General features: G+C 34.6%; 1 protein-coding gene and 1 pseudogene across 6 annotated transcripts in view; one reads left to right on the top strand and one right to left on the bottom strand.

Moving 5' to 3' along the window:
* WDPCP (WD repeat containing planar cell polarity effector) overlaps positions 1–17455 on the top strand; it is a 348783-nt gene that overhangs the window by 3907 nt on the left and 327421 nt on the right. The window lies entirely within an intron of this gene.
* LOC150006056 (exosome complex component RRP40 pseudogene) lies at positions 5798–10781 on the bottom strand (annotated as a pseudogene).

The following is a 17455-nucleotide window of genomic DNA, read 5'->3' as shown; positions in this document are numbered from 1 at the left end:
AAAAATCTTTTACAGATTTGTGCATTTTATACCTGTAAATTTTTTTAGATTTGTCCATTTCATACTTGTAAGTTTTATCTAAAAACTTAAAATTTACATTCTAGTTAATGATGGGCATGCTGAAATATTTAGGGGTGAAACATACTTATGCCTGCGATTTTCTTTGAAAGTCATTAAAAATATAAAATGGATTGATGGCTGTATAAAGGGATGAATAGTTGTGTTCATAGAAAATTAAAATATGTATAAACCAAATATAGTAATATGAGGAAACACTGTATAGTAAAATGTTAACTATAGAATTTAGGTGGTGTGCACTGTACAATGCTTTCAACATTTCTGTATCAGTGATAAGACTGATAATTGCCTTGAGTTCAGAGACTGTCTTATACATCAATATATGCCTCATAGAACACAATACGATATCTTCTTCAGTATAAGTGAAATGCATTTAAAATTGTCATTGTGGAAGTTGGAAAACTGATCTCAGCTTAATGAACCTAATCAGCTTCAAACTTTTCCCTAGGAGGAAATTTTATAAATACAAATTATACTATATATTGGAAAATGATTGGAAGAAATTGTGAAATGCTGAGCATATCAATAATTTTATAGATGTAATTTGACACTTTAATAAAAATTTTATATTATCAATTTTTTGGCAAATAGCTTACTATTGTTTACCAAATTATTTAGTTATATCATCAGGCTTAACCTTTAGGCAGGATTAGGAACAGTTTAGATTATAAAATATATACTTAGCAAAATTATCTTTTTTTTTTTCAATGTGATGTATTTATTATCTAGTATGCTTGGTTTGCCGGGGGAATATACTGTCATTGACTCCATCTAAATGAAGCTACGGAGACCTGTAGATGGAGGCCTCCCCAAAATAGGCATATGTTACTTTTACTGGTTTCATAATCTGGCTTTAGACCTTAGAATTTATGTTGCAAAATGTTTATTATAAAGATAAGAAGTTGCAAATTGTCCCCAAAAGATGGGATTGACGGGGTAAGGATTGCTGTTTATAGCATTGCTTCTGAATCTAAGTCCCCTGCTCCTTTATTTTTTTATTTATCGATTTGGGGAGGGAGGGAGAGAGAGAGAGAGAGAGAGAGAGAGAGATCGATCAGTTTGTTTTTCCATCTATCTATGCATTCATGGGTTGATTCTTGTATTGATTCTTGTATGTGCCCTGACAGGATTGACCCCGCAACCTTGGCTATCAGCAGGATGCTCTAACCAGCTGAGCTACCAGGCCAGGGCTCCCCTACTCCTTTTTCATGGAACATTTCAGTGCCTTGGTTCCCAAATCTGTTTTTGTAGTACCCTCCCATATTTGACTGTTTACTTTTAAAGAATTGTGGCACTTAAGGGACTTAGTTATTTGTTCAATTTAAAATATAGCCTCTGGAGTTGAATCAGGTTTTCATGACTTGCAGCTGGCACGTGTCACATGATGGCTTCCTTGGTTGTCTAGTTCATATAAAAAGGACTCAAAATTAAGGGAGGTGTTATTTTTCTGGACCCTCAGAAATTTAATCATATTGTATTACATTTTACAAAAATATGCGTGTGTGTGTTTATGTAGTGAAAATACAGTATATAGTAAATACATGTATGATATATAATATATAATTTGATCTTGAAGTAGAATGAACATTATCCTAATTTTACAGTTTAGGAAACTCAGCTTAAAAGGTATAAACTCTTCTAGCCAAATGTCCAAAAAATTCTTACTCATTTTTTAAAACTATGTATCTTATCACACATTTTTAAATTAACATCTAAAATGTATCATATTCATATAGTTGTAAAGGTTGTAAATTTCATTTTATTATAAGTATTGAATTTTTAAATAAAACTGTTCTTCAAAAAATAAATAATGGAATCTAAATGTTCCAGTGGTATTAAAAATCTAAGTTATGGTAAGATGAACGTTTAAATTAATTTTTTTTCTTTAAATATATTAATCTCTTAAATCGTGTAGAAAACAAAGTACTGTTACAGACAATTGTTACATTAATACTAGCTTTTATAACTGTCCATATACCTTTAATGACATTTCTTATTTCTCCATAAGGCTTTAATGTTTCATTTACTGTCTAGTGTTCTTTTTTTCACCTTGCAGGATTCACTTGAACATTTCTTGCAGAGTAGTAGGTCAAGTGGTCATGAATACCCTAAACTTTTGTTTGCCTAGGAATGTCTTAATTTCTCCTTCACTTTTGAGGAACAGTTTTGCCAGATACAGGATTCTTGGTTTACAGTTTTTTTTCCCCCTTAATACTGCAAACAAATCTGCTCGCTGTCTTCTGTCTTCCAAAGTTTCTTATTAGAAACATGCAGGTAATCTTATTAAGGATCCCTTATGTGTGATGATTCACCCTCTTGCTACTTCACAGATTCTGTCTTTTTGAAGTTTGATTATAATGTGTCTTGGTGTAGTTCTTGAGTTTATCTTAGTTGGAATTTCTTGAGCTTCCTGGATGTTTATTTCATGTCGTTCTTCAAATTTGGGAAGTTTTGAGACATTATTTATTCAAATATTTTTATGTTTTTTTTTTTTTTTTTTTTCTTTATATCTTCTGCTTCTGAGACTCCCAGGATGCTTATGTTGCTCTGCCTAATGGTGTCACACAGTGCCCTTGGGCTCTATCCACATTTCATCAATCTTTTTTCTGTTTCTGAGCCTCCATAATTTTCATTGCCCTATCTTCAAGTTCACCAAGTCTTCTGCCTGCCCAAGTCTGCCTTTGAACCCATCTAGTAAATTTTCATTGCAGTTACTGTACTTTTCAGCTCCGTTTTTTTTTCTGGTTTATTTTAGGTTTTCTATTTCTTTATTGATATTTCCGTTTTGTTCACACATTGTTTTATTTTTTCTCTACATCATTCTTTGGTTCTTTGATCATGTTCAAGACAGTTGTTTAAAGTCTTTGCCTAGAATATCTGCCATTAGGTTTATCAGAGACTTTTTTTTTTTTTACTTATTTGCTTTGAATGGGCCATACTTTACTATTTTTTGTATGCTTGTGATTTTTTTTTTTTTAATTGAACACTTGAATCTTACTGTGGTAACTCTGACACTCAAATTTTCTGCATTACCCAGACTTTTTTTAAAAATTAAATTAAAAATTTTTTTTTTTTAAATTTTTGATTGTTGTAGGCTATCTCTGTACTGAAGATCAGACTGAGGTGTAAACCTAATGTCTGCTCAGGCATTTTCTGAGCCTTTCTTCGGGCATACATTGTCACTTTCTAATTTTGCATGTGTAGGCAATTTTTTTTAAAGTCCTCACCCAAAGATATGTTACCTGATTTTAGAGAGAGGAAGGGAGAGAGAGAAAGAGAGAGAGAGAGAGTGACATCCATGTGAGAGAGAAACATCCATAAGTTGCCACATGCACCTGATGGGGGACGGAACCAGGAACCCAGGTATGTACCCAACTGGGAATCAACCGACAACATTTTTGGTGCATGGAATGACACTCTAACCAACCGAGCCAACTGACCAGGGCAGCAGTGGTTTTTGAATGTTACAGTTTTTAATGTCTCATTCCCTAAAGAGGAAAAAGCAAAAAAATGAAAATGAGATCAAATGGGCTCTGGCCCTTTAAATTTCTGGGATGTCACTTTAGCGAGAGGGATAGGGACTTGCAACAATGAAGGGAGATACAGAAACAATGGCTCTCTACCTCTTTGTGTTTCCCTGATTAGAAGCGGTAATAAGCAATTAGATCACAGGTCCCCAGCATTTGAAGGACAGAGTTCTTTTATCCCACCTGGTTCCCACAGACTGTGTGCAAGCTGCTTCACGAACATGTGGGTAGATGCCTTCCATGTGGCTGCAGGGTAAGGGATGGGTAGCTGCTGCCTTTCTAGGAGTTATAATTGACTGAAATTACTAGTTCAAATCCTCCACAGTTCCAAAATAGTTACATCAAATTTTGCCAGTGTAACTGTTTTGTAGGTATGGAGATAGGTTCCTGGTGTTTCCTGCTCCACCATCTCAGAATCCCCTTCACATAACTATTTTTAAATAGAAGGATTGAACAGGGCTAAATAGTTATTAGTTGACTTAGCTAATAAAAATAGTTTAATTCTTTTTTTTAAATGTAAGAATAATGTTGAGTATCTTGGAAATTTGGTTGGTTTAGATGACATGCAAAATAGTTTTTGAAACTGTTGTTAAATAACCTAAAATTGATATAGAGTATTTTATAAATAATTATTACATTCACTTTAGTGAGTCTTAAACATAGTAATTCCAAAATCAAATTTATTCATAGTAGAAATAAAAATGCTTGTCATTTAACTTAAAATTGTCACAAGAACTGCTTTATTACTGTTTTTTATTATTAAACACATACACAATTTACACACATCCTAACATATTTAACTATAAAATATTTGACCAGAATTTCAGGAATGATGAAGCAGGATTTTTTAACAAGATAGAAGTTGTAGTCATGTAATCTTCAGGTAATTAAGTTTCTGTGAGTCATCAAGAGGTAGAATTGACTGAAGTCAATTACTAGGACCTCCTCTTTCACATTCATGTAAAACAAGATAAAATATTATCCAACAGTATTCTTTTTTTTTTTTTTTTTTTTTAAGTATATTTTATTGATTATGCTGTTACAGTAGTTCCAACCAACAGTATTCTTTTTAATAATTATTTGTTTCCAGGAATATGAATGAACTAAACTTGAATTTTTTATTTTGTGACCTTGAATAAATTTCTTGGTCTCTGTAAACCCTAGTTTATTAGCAAAATGGGAATAATAACACAAAGTGACCATAAAGTCAGGAAATATAATATAGCAATTCTATTTAAATCAAGAGATGAACAAGAATGGTCATACACACTGTTTATAAGAGCAAAACTCTAAAACAGCCACTTGCCTATTAATAGAATGAATGGATATATCGAAAATAAATGGACTATGTAACTACATACTCCAACATGGATGATTATCAAAAATTTAATGTTGAGTGAAAGAGCAAATCACTTAATACATACTGTATGATCCTATTTTGTATAAAATTAAAAAATGTATAAAATCCCTATTCAGGGTTTAATACACATCTGGTCATACCAAAAAGAAGAGCAGGGTAATGGTTAATTCAGAATTCAGGATAGTAGCTGCCTAGGGTGGAGAGGAGAAGGTGCAACTGGGATCCTCAAAGTATGGCAATCTTCTGCTTTTTAAGATGTGTGGGTACATGGGTATTTTTTCATTTATTCATTTAAAAAGTTTTAATATGAATTTATCCCACTTAAAAAATATATATACATCTGATCAATCTTGTTTGCATGATATTTTATAAAAAAATATATAATGGCTTAGAGCTTTTCCTTTATTATGGAGCAGCAACTTTGAAAAGAATAAAAGTCTCATAAATCTATACCCTAACAGAAGGATTTCCACATTTGCAAATCCCATTTAAGTTTTCAAGGTTAGGTTTACTGTAAATCGGTCATCTTGCTATTTGTTTTCTATTCGTCACATCTGCCTTCTAGTGGTATTATATCACTTCACTTGTAGTATAAGAACTTTCAATAATTTACTTCCATTTCTCTCCTCCTGACCACTGTATTATGATTATTGTACATTTTAATTCTACATAAGTTATAAGCCCCATACTACATACATTGTTACTATTTTTGTTCAAACAGTTATCTTTTAAAGAGATTTAAATGAGAAAAATATCTAATATTTATGTAGTTTTTATTTCATTTTGTAGATTCATATTCTTTTTTCTTTTTAACTTCTAGTAAACTTTATTGTATAAAGAACAAAAAAACTCCATTAACTTATAATGATTTTTCTCACCCACAAGAACATGGGTGGCAACCACTGACTTTCTTATAAAAATGTTATCTTTAAGACTCTAATAAGACAATATCTTGTCTTCTGAAGATTTAGTAGGGAAAGGTTCTCCTGAAAAAACTTTTCCCTAGGGAACTCACAGTCTGTTGGCTCAACTGACCCTAAAAAAATCCACAGAGATCAACTTTCTGCCAATCGGGAGAAGATGCATTTTCTTTGATCTGTCGTCATGTGTTCACAAGCTTCTAAAACATTTGCTAAAATTAAGGTCTGCTGAATGGTTTTTGCCTTCACCCGTATTCTTCCATTCATTCCAAATACTATCTCCAGTGGGTAGAGTTTCCCCAATTCCTGTAGGATTTCACAGTTCGGAGCTAGCAGCTTTCTAATTAAGCCCAAAGTCACTTTAAAAAGCAGACCATCCTGTCCAATCACACCCATTCCGTTGGCTCGTCCACAACTGTCAATACAAACCATCTCTGGTTCCATATCTTTATTAGCAACCACAAATTGTCCATAAATGAGATCTCCAACCTGCACATTTGGTCTGTTTCTTTTAGTTGCACCTTCAAATGCCAAGTAAGACAAAGAAACTGGCTCACTCCCTCCAACATCGACTTTGAATATATCACCAGATTTAGCTGTTACTATGCCAATCACATGGTCTCCTTTCACTGGGACACACCGTTTCTGCTGCAAGTCCATCCACCCAGTAAACGCCGCCGCCACCGCCGCTGGGCTCCTTGTGAAGGAGGCGGCTGCACTTGGTGACCAGCAGACGTCACCACACCGTCGCAGGCCCGGACTGCACACGACGCGCACCCGGGAGCGCACGCCGGCATTTAGGTGCAGTGCTCGCTCCCCTGTACCTTCCAGGCCGTCAGCATCCTCCTGCACAGCAGCAGCAGCTCCTCACCCTGGAACACCACCTGACCTAGCACAGTGTGCGCTGCCCGCGCCCTGCCACCCGCAAGGGACTCACCTCAGTCATCCCCGGAGCCACTGTAGATTCATATTCTAATATGGTCCGATATATTTTCCTACTGCCTAAAAGACTTCCTTTTAAACATATTTAATATAATGTGGACTGAATGGTGAAAAATTCTCTCAGCTTTGTATGTCTGAAAAAGTTGATTTTAGCTTTGATGTTTTTAAAGACATCTTCACTGAATATAAAATTATAGGTTGATAGTTTTTTTTCTCAGTACTTTAAAGATGGTGATCTATTGTCTTCATGTGCCTTGTTTCTGATGTTATCTGCTGTCATCTTTATCTTCCTTTTTACTTAAATATCTTTTTTAAATCTTTGATTTTGAATAATTTGATTATGATATGCCTTGGTGTAGTTCTTTTTATGTTTCTTATACTTGAGAGTCTTGGATCTGTAGGTTTGTAGTTTCCAACAAATTTGGGGAAATTTTGGTCATTATTTCTTTACATATTTTTTCCCTATCTGCCCCTCCCCCCATCCTGCCACTGTTTTGAGGACTCAAATTTATGTATAGTGGGCTGATTAAAGTAGTTTCACTGCACACTGAGTCTGTTGATTACATAAATTCTATTTTTTCTAGGTTTTATTTTATAAGGTTTAATTGCTATGTCTTCAAGGTGTCTAATCTTTTGCAGCATCTAATCTGCTGTTAATTCCATCCATTGTATTTTTCATCTCATGTATTATAGTTTTTTTATCTAGAAGTTTGATTTAGATCTTTGTTGTACTTTTCATGTCTGTTTGTTGATTATGTGGAATACATTATAATAATTTTTAATGTTTTAGTCTCTGAATTAGAATATCTTAATATCTCTGTCAGAACCGGGTTGGTTTTGATTGATTTTTTTTTCTTATTATGGATCATGTTTTTATGTTTCCTTGGATGCCTGGTAGTTTTTTTTTTAAGATTTTATTTTACTTTTTTTGTTTTTAGAGAGCGGGGAAAAGGGGGAGAAAGAGAGGGAGAGAAACATCGATGTATGAGAGATACTTTAGTTGCCTCTTGCATGCCACCAACCAGGGACCTGGTCCACAACCCAGGCATGTGCCCTGACTGGGAATTGAACTGGCAACCCTTTGGTTCACAGGCCAGCACTCAATCCCCTGAGCCACACCAGCCAGGGCTGGCATTTTTAAAAATTAAATTCCAGACACTGTGAATGTTATCTTTTGGTTGTTGCATATTTTTATTTTTCTATAATTTTGAGCTTAGTATGTGATGCAGTTAAGTTACTTGAAAGTAGTTTGAGCCTTTTAAGACTTGCTCTTAAGATTTATTAGGTAGTATCCAGGTAGGGCTTAGGCTAGGGCTAATAGTTCCTCACTTCTGAGGCAAATCTTTTCTGGATACCGTACTCAATTACTATGAATCACAAAATTTTTCTTTCAGACTGGTGGAAACAGGCACTATTCCTAGCCCCATATGAGTGCCAAATACAGATCTCCAGTCATTTCTGATTGTTCTTCCTTTGGCTTATGAAATTTCCTCATATGTGGGTTCTGTTAGTATTCAGCTGATTTTTCAAGGGGAACCTTCTGAAGGTCTCTGAAATTCTCTCTTTGCGTGTCCCTCTCCCCTCCAGAGAATCCCAACTACCTTGTCTTCCCTAATCTTACAGTATTCTCTTCTCAACCCAGGTTGTTTCCTGGGCTCCTTCTGGTTTTCCTTATCCTGTACCATACCTTCTCCTAATACAGCTTCATATGCCTACTAGTAAGGTTTTTAATTACTATTTACTTTTTGGTAAACAGGAGCTCCTCCTCTTTCTTGCAAGCTCAGGTATTAAAAAAAATTTTTTTTTTATTTTTAAAATCTTTTTATTTTTAAATAATTTAAATTTACTGAAGAATTGTTAGAATAGTTCAAAGAAATTCAAAGACCTCTCACCAAGATTTTCCAGTTAATATCCTGTCACATTTGCTTTATTACACATGTTCTTCTTCTCTCTCTACCCCCTCCAAATGTAATTTTTTTCTGAACCATTGAGAATAAGTTGAGGGCATCATACTCTTTTCTATCTCTATATTCTTCAATGAATATTTTCCAAGAACAAGGACATTTATACCTATAACCACCATACAATTATAAAATTCTGAAAATTTAACAATAAGACATACAATTGTGCAGTAAAAAAACTCAGTCTTTTTCCTAAATTTCTCCTCTACTATGCAGAGAGAACTCCACTTCTGACATTTCTAGTCACCAAATGGTGGGGATTTCTCCCACACCAAGCAATTTTGTAACATCAGCTGGGTGTTGTTACAGTTTAACTCAGTGCTGACACTACCTGGAGATTGAGTCCAATCATGCAAGTTAAGGTCTCAATCCCACGAGACTATCCCTAACTTCAATGCCAAAAGCAAGTGATAGATTACCCATAACTTCTTTCCAGCCTGGCTGCAAATCATAGGTTCCTCTGATCTTCCTCACTTGGATTCAGTTATTTGCTAGAACAGTTCTCAGAACTCAGGAAAGCACCTTATGTGTAACCAGTTTATTATATAATAAAGGATATGATAAAGGATACAGATGGATGGCCAGGTAAAGATATATACAGGCTGAGATCTTGGAGGGTCCTAGGCGCTGTTGGGGAATATCACCGTACTAGTATATGGATGTGATCACTCACCTGGAAGCTCTCTGAACCCCATAGTATTGGGATTTTTATGGAGTCTTCATCATGTAGGCATGATCAATTATAAACTCCATTTTGGGTCCCTCTCCCCTCTGTAGAGAATGGAGGAAGGAGATGAAAATTCCCAGCTTCTCTTGGTCTTTCTAGTGATTGACTCCAATCCAGGAATCATCCAGGAGTCCACTCAGAGTTGCCTCATTAGAACAAAAGACACTCACATCACCCAGAAAATTCCAAGGGATTTAGGAGCCCTGTATAAGGAACTGGGATCAAAGACCAAATAGTCAAGCAAAAGATGCTCTTAGTGCTCTTTCCATTTAGGAAATTATAAAAGTTTTAGGAGCTCTGTGCCAGAAATTAGGGTCGAAGTCTGAATATTAGAGCAAAATAGTCTCCTAGCAGCCCTGCTTATAAGGATTTTAGGAGCCCTGTGTCAGGAACTTGGGACAGAAACCAATGTATATATTTCTTATTCTTTCACAACTATTATTAGAATATTCTTATATTCACATTCTGCCAGTTGTTTCAATAATGTCCTACAACATTTTCCCGCAACACGAGATTGTAGATTAAATTTATTGTTTTGTGTTTTTTGATTTAATCATAGATTAAATTTAGATGGCATGTCTATAATATGGAACAGTTTATTATCTCTTTGTCTTTCATGACATTGACATTTTTGAAGACTATAGGCTATATATTTTGTAGAATGTTCCTCAGTTTGGGTTTGTTGGAAGTTTTTCTTAATTAAATTCAAGTTATGCATTTTTGCAGGAGGACTCTGTAAGATGTATTTGTGGTCCTATCAGGGCATTATATTAATTTGTCTGATTATTTGTGAAGTTAATTGTAATCATTTGATGGAGGTATTGTTTACCAGATTTCTTTACTGCAAAATTACTATATTTTCTTTTTGTAATTAGTAAGTAATGAGTGGAGACATACTTTGAGAGTGTATTAATATCCTGTTTCTTATCAAACTTTAACCCATAGTTTTAGTAGTTACTGATGCTTTTTGCCTAAATCAATTATTACTATGATTGTAAAATGCTTTTCAAGGTCTGTCATTTCTTCAACATTTATTAGATGACATTCTACTGTAAGTTTGATTTTCCTTCTTATCTATCATTATTTCTTACTAACAAGTTCTGACACTAAATATATGGGTTTTCTATACCAAACAATTATCCAGTTTTCCTCAGACACCAACTGGGTGTTCTACAATTCAGTTCAATTAGGACATTAATTACCTGGAGTTAGTAAGACACTCCAGGTTAAGGGTTCAGTCCCACAAGACTGCCTCTTCAGAGCCATCACGAGTCCAGACCTCCTCTCTCATACTTTTGACCAACTGGCTATGAATTGGAGGTTTTATGACCCCACCTCAGGTTCAGTAATTTGCTAGAGTGGCTCACAGAACTGAGGAAAGCATTTTATTTGCTATTACTGAATTGTTGTAAAAGACATAACATAGGAACAGCCAAATGGAAGGGATGCATAGGGCAAGGTATGGGGGAAGGTGTGTGGAACTTCACTGCTTCCTCGGGTGTGTTGCCCTCTCCACACCTTGATGTTCAGAAACCCAGAAGTCCTCCAAACCCTGCAGTTTAGGAGATATTGGGTTGGCCAAAAAGTCCGTATGTTTTTTTCCCTAAAATAAAACACACATTTTCTATTTTCACCAATAACTATTGATTTGGGTATTTTGAGTATGTCGACTGTCTCCTGCGTGGTATAATGTTGATTGTTCTTAATGTCTTGATTTGATCACTATCAACTTCAGCTCTTCTTACCTGACTGTGAAGCATCATCCAGCGAGAAATCTCCAGCACAAAACTTCGCAAATCACTTTTGGCATGTTCAGTCAGTCACCGCACCTTCTCCATACACTGCACAAGTCTGTTTTTTTGCATTTCAGTTGTGTTTTTACTTTTCTTGAAATAATAAAGCATAATATGCCAAAAATGTGGCTTATTTTCTTCCATCTTCAATATTAAAATGGCTACACAAAAATTCACCATTTTGATAAATTTTTAAAAAATGCATGCTGATATGATAGCTGTCACAATACAGTCTAACAAAAGTGCTCTGAATGATTTTAAAGACATCTAAGCACTACTAGAGCCATCTTATGGAAAAAAACCAAATGAACTTTTTAGCCCACCCAATATTATGGAGCTTTTATTATTGTAGGGAGGGTTGAATAAATCATTGGCCATTATTTTATTAATTTGTTTTTGTCCTCACTTGCAGACATGCCTATTGATTTAAGGGGAGGGGGAGGGAGAGAGAGAAAGGGGAGGAGAGAAACATCGATGCGAGAGAGAAACATCAACTAGTTGCCTTCTGTATATGCCCCATCAAGATGGAACCCGCAACCAAGGCATGTGTCCTGACTGGGAATTGAGCACATGACCTTCCGGTGTACAGATTGAGGCTCCAACCAACTGAGCCACACCAGCCAGTGCTCATTGTTCATTATTGATTAACTCAATCTCCAGCTCCTCTCTCCTTTCCAGAGATCCTGAGGTGCAAGTGGAAGTTCCAACCCTCTAGTCATGCCTTGGTCTTTCTGAAGACCCGCACCCATCCTGATGCTATCTGGGAGCACCTCATCCAAGAGTCATCCCATTAGTATACCAACACACTCATCACTCAGGAAACTCCAAGGGTTTTAAAAGTTCTTGTGCCAGAAACAAGGGATGAAAATCATATATTATTATATCACAATATCACTCTGCCTAATTATCTAATTTACCTTATCAGTATAGACTCATAGATTCCTATTTTATTCAGTGGATTACATTAATATGGCGAGGGGTTGTTTTTCTTTAAGTAAACAATGATGGCTTTTCTAATTTGGCATGACTTGGTAAGAGGAAATGAGCAGTAGTAAAAATAGGTCTTTTATTTAGCACTCCTGTTTTTTTCGGAACAGAGACTACCTCAAATACTTTGTAATAGGAAGTTATAGCGTAAAGATATACATAATAATAAGAAAAAGACAAATCTCAACTTCTTGGCAAGACCTCAGGGGAACCCAGGAAAAAACAAACTGTGAGATTCCAATCCCACTCTCCCTTCCCCTGAATAAGTAAGACAATTATGTGAGCCTTATGGAGAATCGAACTGATAGGCCATTCCAGAATCTCAGAAAGTTGTGGGTTTTTGGTTACTTATTGTAATTATTCATTTAGCTTTAAGAGTTCACAGATTTATCAATAACTGGACTTTTAAAATTTTTCTGCTTTTTTTTTTTGCTCTTAACTGTTTGATATATCCATAGTTTCAGAGAGAGAGAGTGGGAGGGAAGGGCTAAGAAGGAGAGAGGGAATAGGGGTAGGCAGAGGGACTGGGGGCAGGCAGTGAGAGAGAGAGAGAGAGAGAGAGAGAGAGAGAGAGAGAGAGAGAGAGAGGCAGGCTGACATCACCATTGTTATTGGGGCAGAGCTTCCCTTACCAGGCCCCTTATAATTTGTTTACTGAGATCTAGACTATGTCAGGTGCCCATTCCCAGTCCATTCAAATATATGTGTGTGTGTTTGGGGGCAGTTGGAGAAGAGTCATGATTTTCAGAACACACATTCCTTTTCATTGGAATATCCCATGGCCAGCTCCCCTTGTAGTATGGTTAGTAGAGAGTAGAGAGGGGAATTTCCCCAGGTGGCTACAGAGGACCTAGTTGACAATGTGTATCTGCATTCTGGTTCTTCATCCTGCCAGAACAGAGCCCTACTCAGTCTGTCGGCAATGTAAGCTAAACAATTTACTTTGAGTTATTTTCAGAATATTAATATTGTGATATTTATTTTCATTTATTTTAAATGATAGTGCTGAATATTGGTATAAAACTAGGACAAGGATTTTAATAATTTAATACCTTGATTATTCACTAAAAATATTGTGAATCCATGACTGTTAATTATGTCTGCCATATAAATTTGACTTAAGTGGTATAAATATAACTCATAATATTTTCTTATACTTTTCTGTTATCACTTAATATTTTTCTTCAAAGAGCTATTTAGCACTTTGTGAATATCTGTGTCGACTAGCAGTGAAGATTTTCCAGAAGCCAAAACTAGACTTTCTACAATGTACAATTAACGTTTGAAAATTTTCTGCATTGAGTACCACTTGTTCATGTATTCTTGTTATTTAATATGACTAAAATATTAATAACTAATTGTTTAATGTGCAGTATTTTAGTTAATTCCATGTATAATTAAAAAATTTAAATACATTAACATTTCACAATGTAGTCTGTGGTTGGGATTAGGACTGTTTGTGTTTGCTATTCAAATACTCAGTAAAATATTTGATATTTGGATAAATGCTATTTTTTCATATCAAGTATATTTGTTTAAAATTTTAGAGGAGATATACTAGGAAGCTTGGAAAATTTGTATTTAACATAAACTTATTTGATTATTTTCAGATATTAAAACTACAGAACAGTTTTTGGAATCCCACAGGCTTATACAACCATTAGATTTTGCAGGTTTACATCTTTAATGATGTGTTTCTTTTTCTGTCATACATAAAACCTTTGATCTCTAGGTCATGCTCAAAATGGGATAAAGTGAGGAAAAAGTGAGGTGAGATACTCTCTCATTTTTTTTCTAGAGACCATAAGACTACCCCATTTCCTTTAAGCAGACTCTCCCAAACGATTAACTTTATTTCACAAGAAGAAACACATCCTTATTTTAAAGTACAATACTTTCCTTGTACATCGTGTGAATTCTTAAGTGTGTTGACATTTAAAAAGCTGTCTGACTGAACCAACTATTTACAACAAGCCCAGGCCAGCCAGAACTGCTTTGGGAAAGGCATACAGACTTACTGAAATTAAAACTACTACAAGGCATGATTATTCTAGAGACATGAAGTCTGGCTTTTGACTTCAGGAAATATCACTTTGGAAATTACTCTTGAGGTAGGATTAAATATAAAAGTTTGAAATATGTGTCTGAATGAATTAAGTTACCATACTGAATAGAACTCATTATCAAGGAATTTTTAAAAAGCATTTTGGTTATTATTATTCAAAATGACATTGGGATACCTTACAGTGAAGACTTTAAAAGAACATGGCCTTTCCTGGTTGTGAAAATCTGATTTTATTATTATAAGTAAGTTGATTATGAGAAAGCTAGTAACTTGTGGTAGATATTTAACATATGTCTAATCAAAAAGATAAAATTTCTTAACTATATGCCTATAAAAAGAAAATAAACTCTTAATGCCAAATTAATTGTGTTCCACATGGTAATATACAATTAGGTGAGCATTAAAATATAGGCGTCTAGGATTCATAGTTATTTTTTGGATTCTTATTCTAAGTGGTGGAAATTGTTATCCATTTAATATTAGGATAGTTCTTATTTTTATTGTCTGCGACTTATATATGTACATATAAATATACACATCCTCTATGCTGTGTGCTATATATATGTATAGTAATATAAGTTTACATATACTGTACATTGTATATGATATATAGTGTACAGTATAGCTATACTATATACAATAGTACATGTTGTGTACACAATATAGATAGTGTGTGTGTGTCTGTGTGTGTAGGCAGACAAACATAATGTCTAGTAGAGAACTCTGCATTTCTAGGCTATTTTTATCGTGTATAAAGAGAAGTAATTATTGTATCAATGATACTAAATCTCTTTAGTTTATAGTAGTTACATTCTAAGCAGCTCTTCTTTGCCATATTTTTTAAAGGTTGTATTATAGACTTATTAGTGGCAATAGTGTATGTTTATCTTTTCATTTTCCTCTACTAAGCAGACTATTAATGAATGGATGCATTTTAAAGGAGCATATGATCATGACTTTTATACAAATATAAAATGAACATGAGTCAGTGGTTTTATTAAACTCATTAGTTAATGGTATTATATTGTTTGCCAGTTTGAAGTACCACTTATTTATAGTCAAATAAGAAATGCTGAAATGAATTTACAAGTCAGTGTAGAACAGGCAAAGTTGATCCCTGTGCACTAGACAAAAATTGGAACCAATTTGCGTTTCTGTAGACAGGAATCATTTGTATTATTATCAATTTTATAGAAGTTCTCTCTTTACAGAGTTATAAAAAAGCCTTTGTCATGACAAACAAATGGCTGAGATAGCCAAGACACCCATTAAATTTCAGTCTTTCACAACTTTTCTTACTGTCAATACCGATTGTTTTGTCTATTACATATACTAGCTTGATTTTAGTAGTTGCAGGAAAGAAATTGTTTCATGTCTCCCCAGTTATTTCAGTTGAGTCATGTAAATTCTGTGAGGGCAGGTACCCCAAAATGCATAAATCTATAAATCAATAATATAATGTGCTGGGTGTAAATGCAAAAGTTGAATGGTTAAAACCTGTGTCCTGCTTCAGAAAGTAGAAGAAAAGAGGGTTTTAAAAAAAATAAATTTAATCTTATTTAAATTGTAGTGGAAGAGCCAGTTATTTGATGGAATCTAGCAATGGATACTTTTGAAAAGCAAGAATCCTCTTCTAATGGAATTATTTCCTCCTTGCCTTATTAGTTTCATAACTGAAAGTTTTGTATATCAGATTTTAAATTAGGTATAACTTTAACTGCAAAATAATTCGAAGCACTGAACTGTGAAAGAAGCAAGCATGATGTTATTTTTATGAAGTTGTCATAGTGTATGATTCGTTCTGATGTTTGCTCTCTTGGCAGTCATTTATCATCTCCATTTTGTAATAAATAATATATTAGGTCTAACAGTTGCATATTCTTATTTTGGGGAACTGTTAAATACAGTGAGGTAGGCTCTATCTATGTGCTTCTGGCAGACTGTGAGCCAATCAGATAGTCTTGTCCAGGACACTGCCTCCTAAGGGAATGATGGTGTTGAACTACTTAGGTTAGGGGATGCAGCTGTGGAGTAGCTGAGAGCCTGGCAGTATGAGGGTGGAGAATGGAGATGAGTATTCAGTGGGTTCTAAGGGCTATGGGATCTGAGTGTATTAATGGCTTAGGATTTTCCTTATACCTTGCCTCCTTTGATTTTCTCTGGAGCCTGATTCTCTAAGCTTCCGTTGATTCTGTGATTTACCTGATTTTAGTGCAAAGAGTTTCTTTTCTGTTAAAGTTAATTGGAGTTGGTTTCTGTTTATTAAATAAAAAACCAAAATTCTAGTAGAAGAAACAGCAAAGTACATTGTTATGTTTCTAGGTATATGATCATTATCACATTTACATAGGACAATTGAAGTGTAGCTGTTGTATGTGGGGAAAATAGAAATAGTGCTGATACAGTTTAGGTTGCTGAACTATAACCTAATACATTGCATGAATCAATTTATGGAATAATAGTGACAACTATGAATATGTAATTTGAAATAATCCATATTTTACCTATGGTCACAAGAATATCTTTTGAATATTTAAAACTTTTCTGTTATCTGTTAGCTGTTTCTAGTAATAGTAGAGTAGCTTGTACTGAACTAATCCTTCTGCAGAAGACCATTATAAATTGTGGACAAAATAGAAAAACCCCACAACTCTCTGAAGGCACTGGAGAGTGACCATAGGCAGGAAGAAATTGAAGGGGAGGCAACACTTTCAGAGAGAATAACACTGCATAAACAAAGCTGAATTTTTACTGCCAGCAGACCTGCACTACAAACAGTGCTAAAGGGAGTTCTTCAGGCTGAAGGGAAATGATACTTGGTTGAAACTGGGATCTTCTGAAGGAATGAAGAGCACCAGAAATGGAAAATATGTGGGTAAATATATTTATTTCTTTAAAACACATAGACCTATTTAAGGTAAAAATTATAATGCTTTATTGTGAGGGGTATATCATATGTAAATGTAATATGTACAATGATGATAACATAATGTTGAGGACAGAAACTGCAAAGTTCCAGTATTTTACATGAAGTGGTACAATATTAATGCCCAGTACACTGAAAAGTTAAGGATGTATGTTGTTATCTTTAGAGA

The sequence above is a fragment of the Furipterus horrens genome, unplaced genomic scaffold (genome assembly GCF_987537825.1).
Source record: "Furipterus horrens unplaced genomic scaffold, mFurHor1.1.pri manual_scaffold_6, whole genome shotgun sequence".
NCBI lineage: Eukaryota > Metazoa > Chordata > Mammalia > Chiroptera > Furipteridae > Furipterus > Furipterus horrens.
Note: the sequence above shows the minus strand (reverse complement) of the source record. Positions and strands in the feature narration are given on the sequence as shown.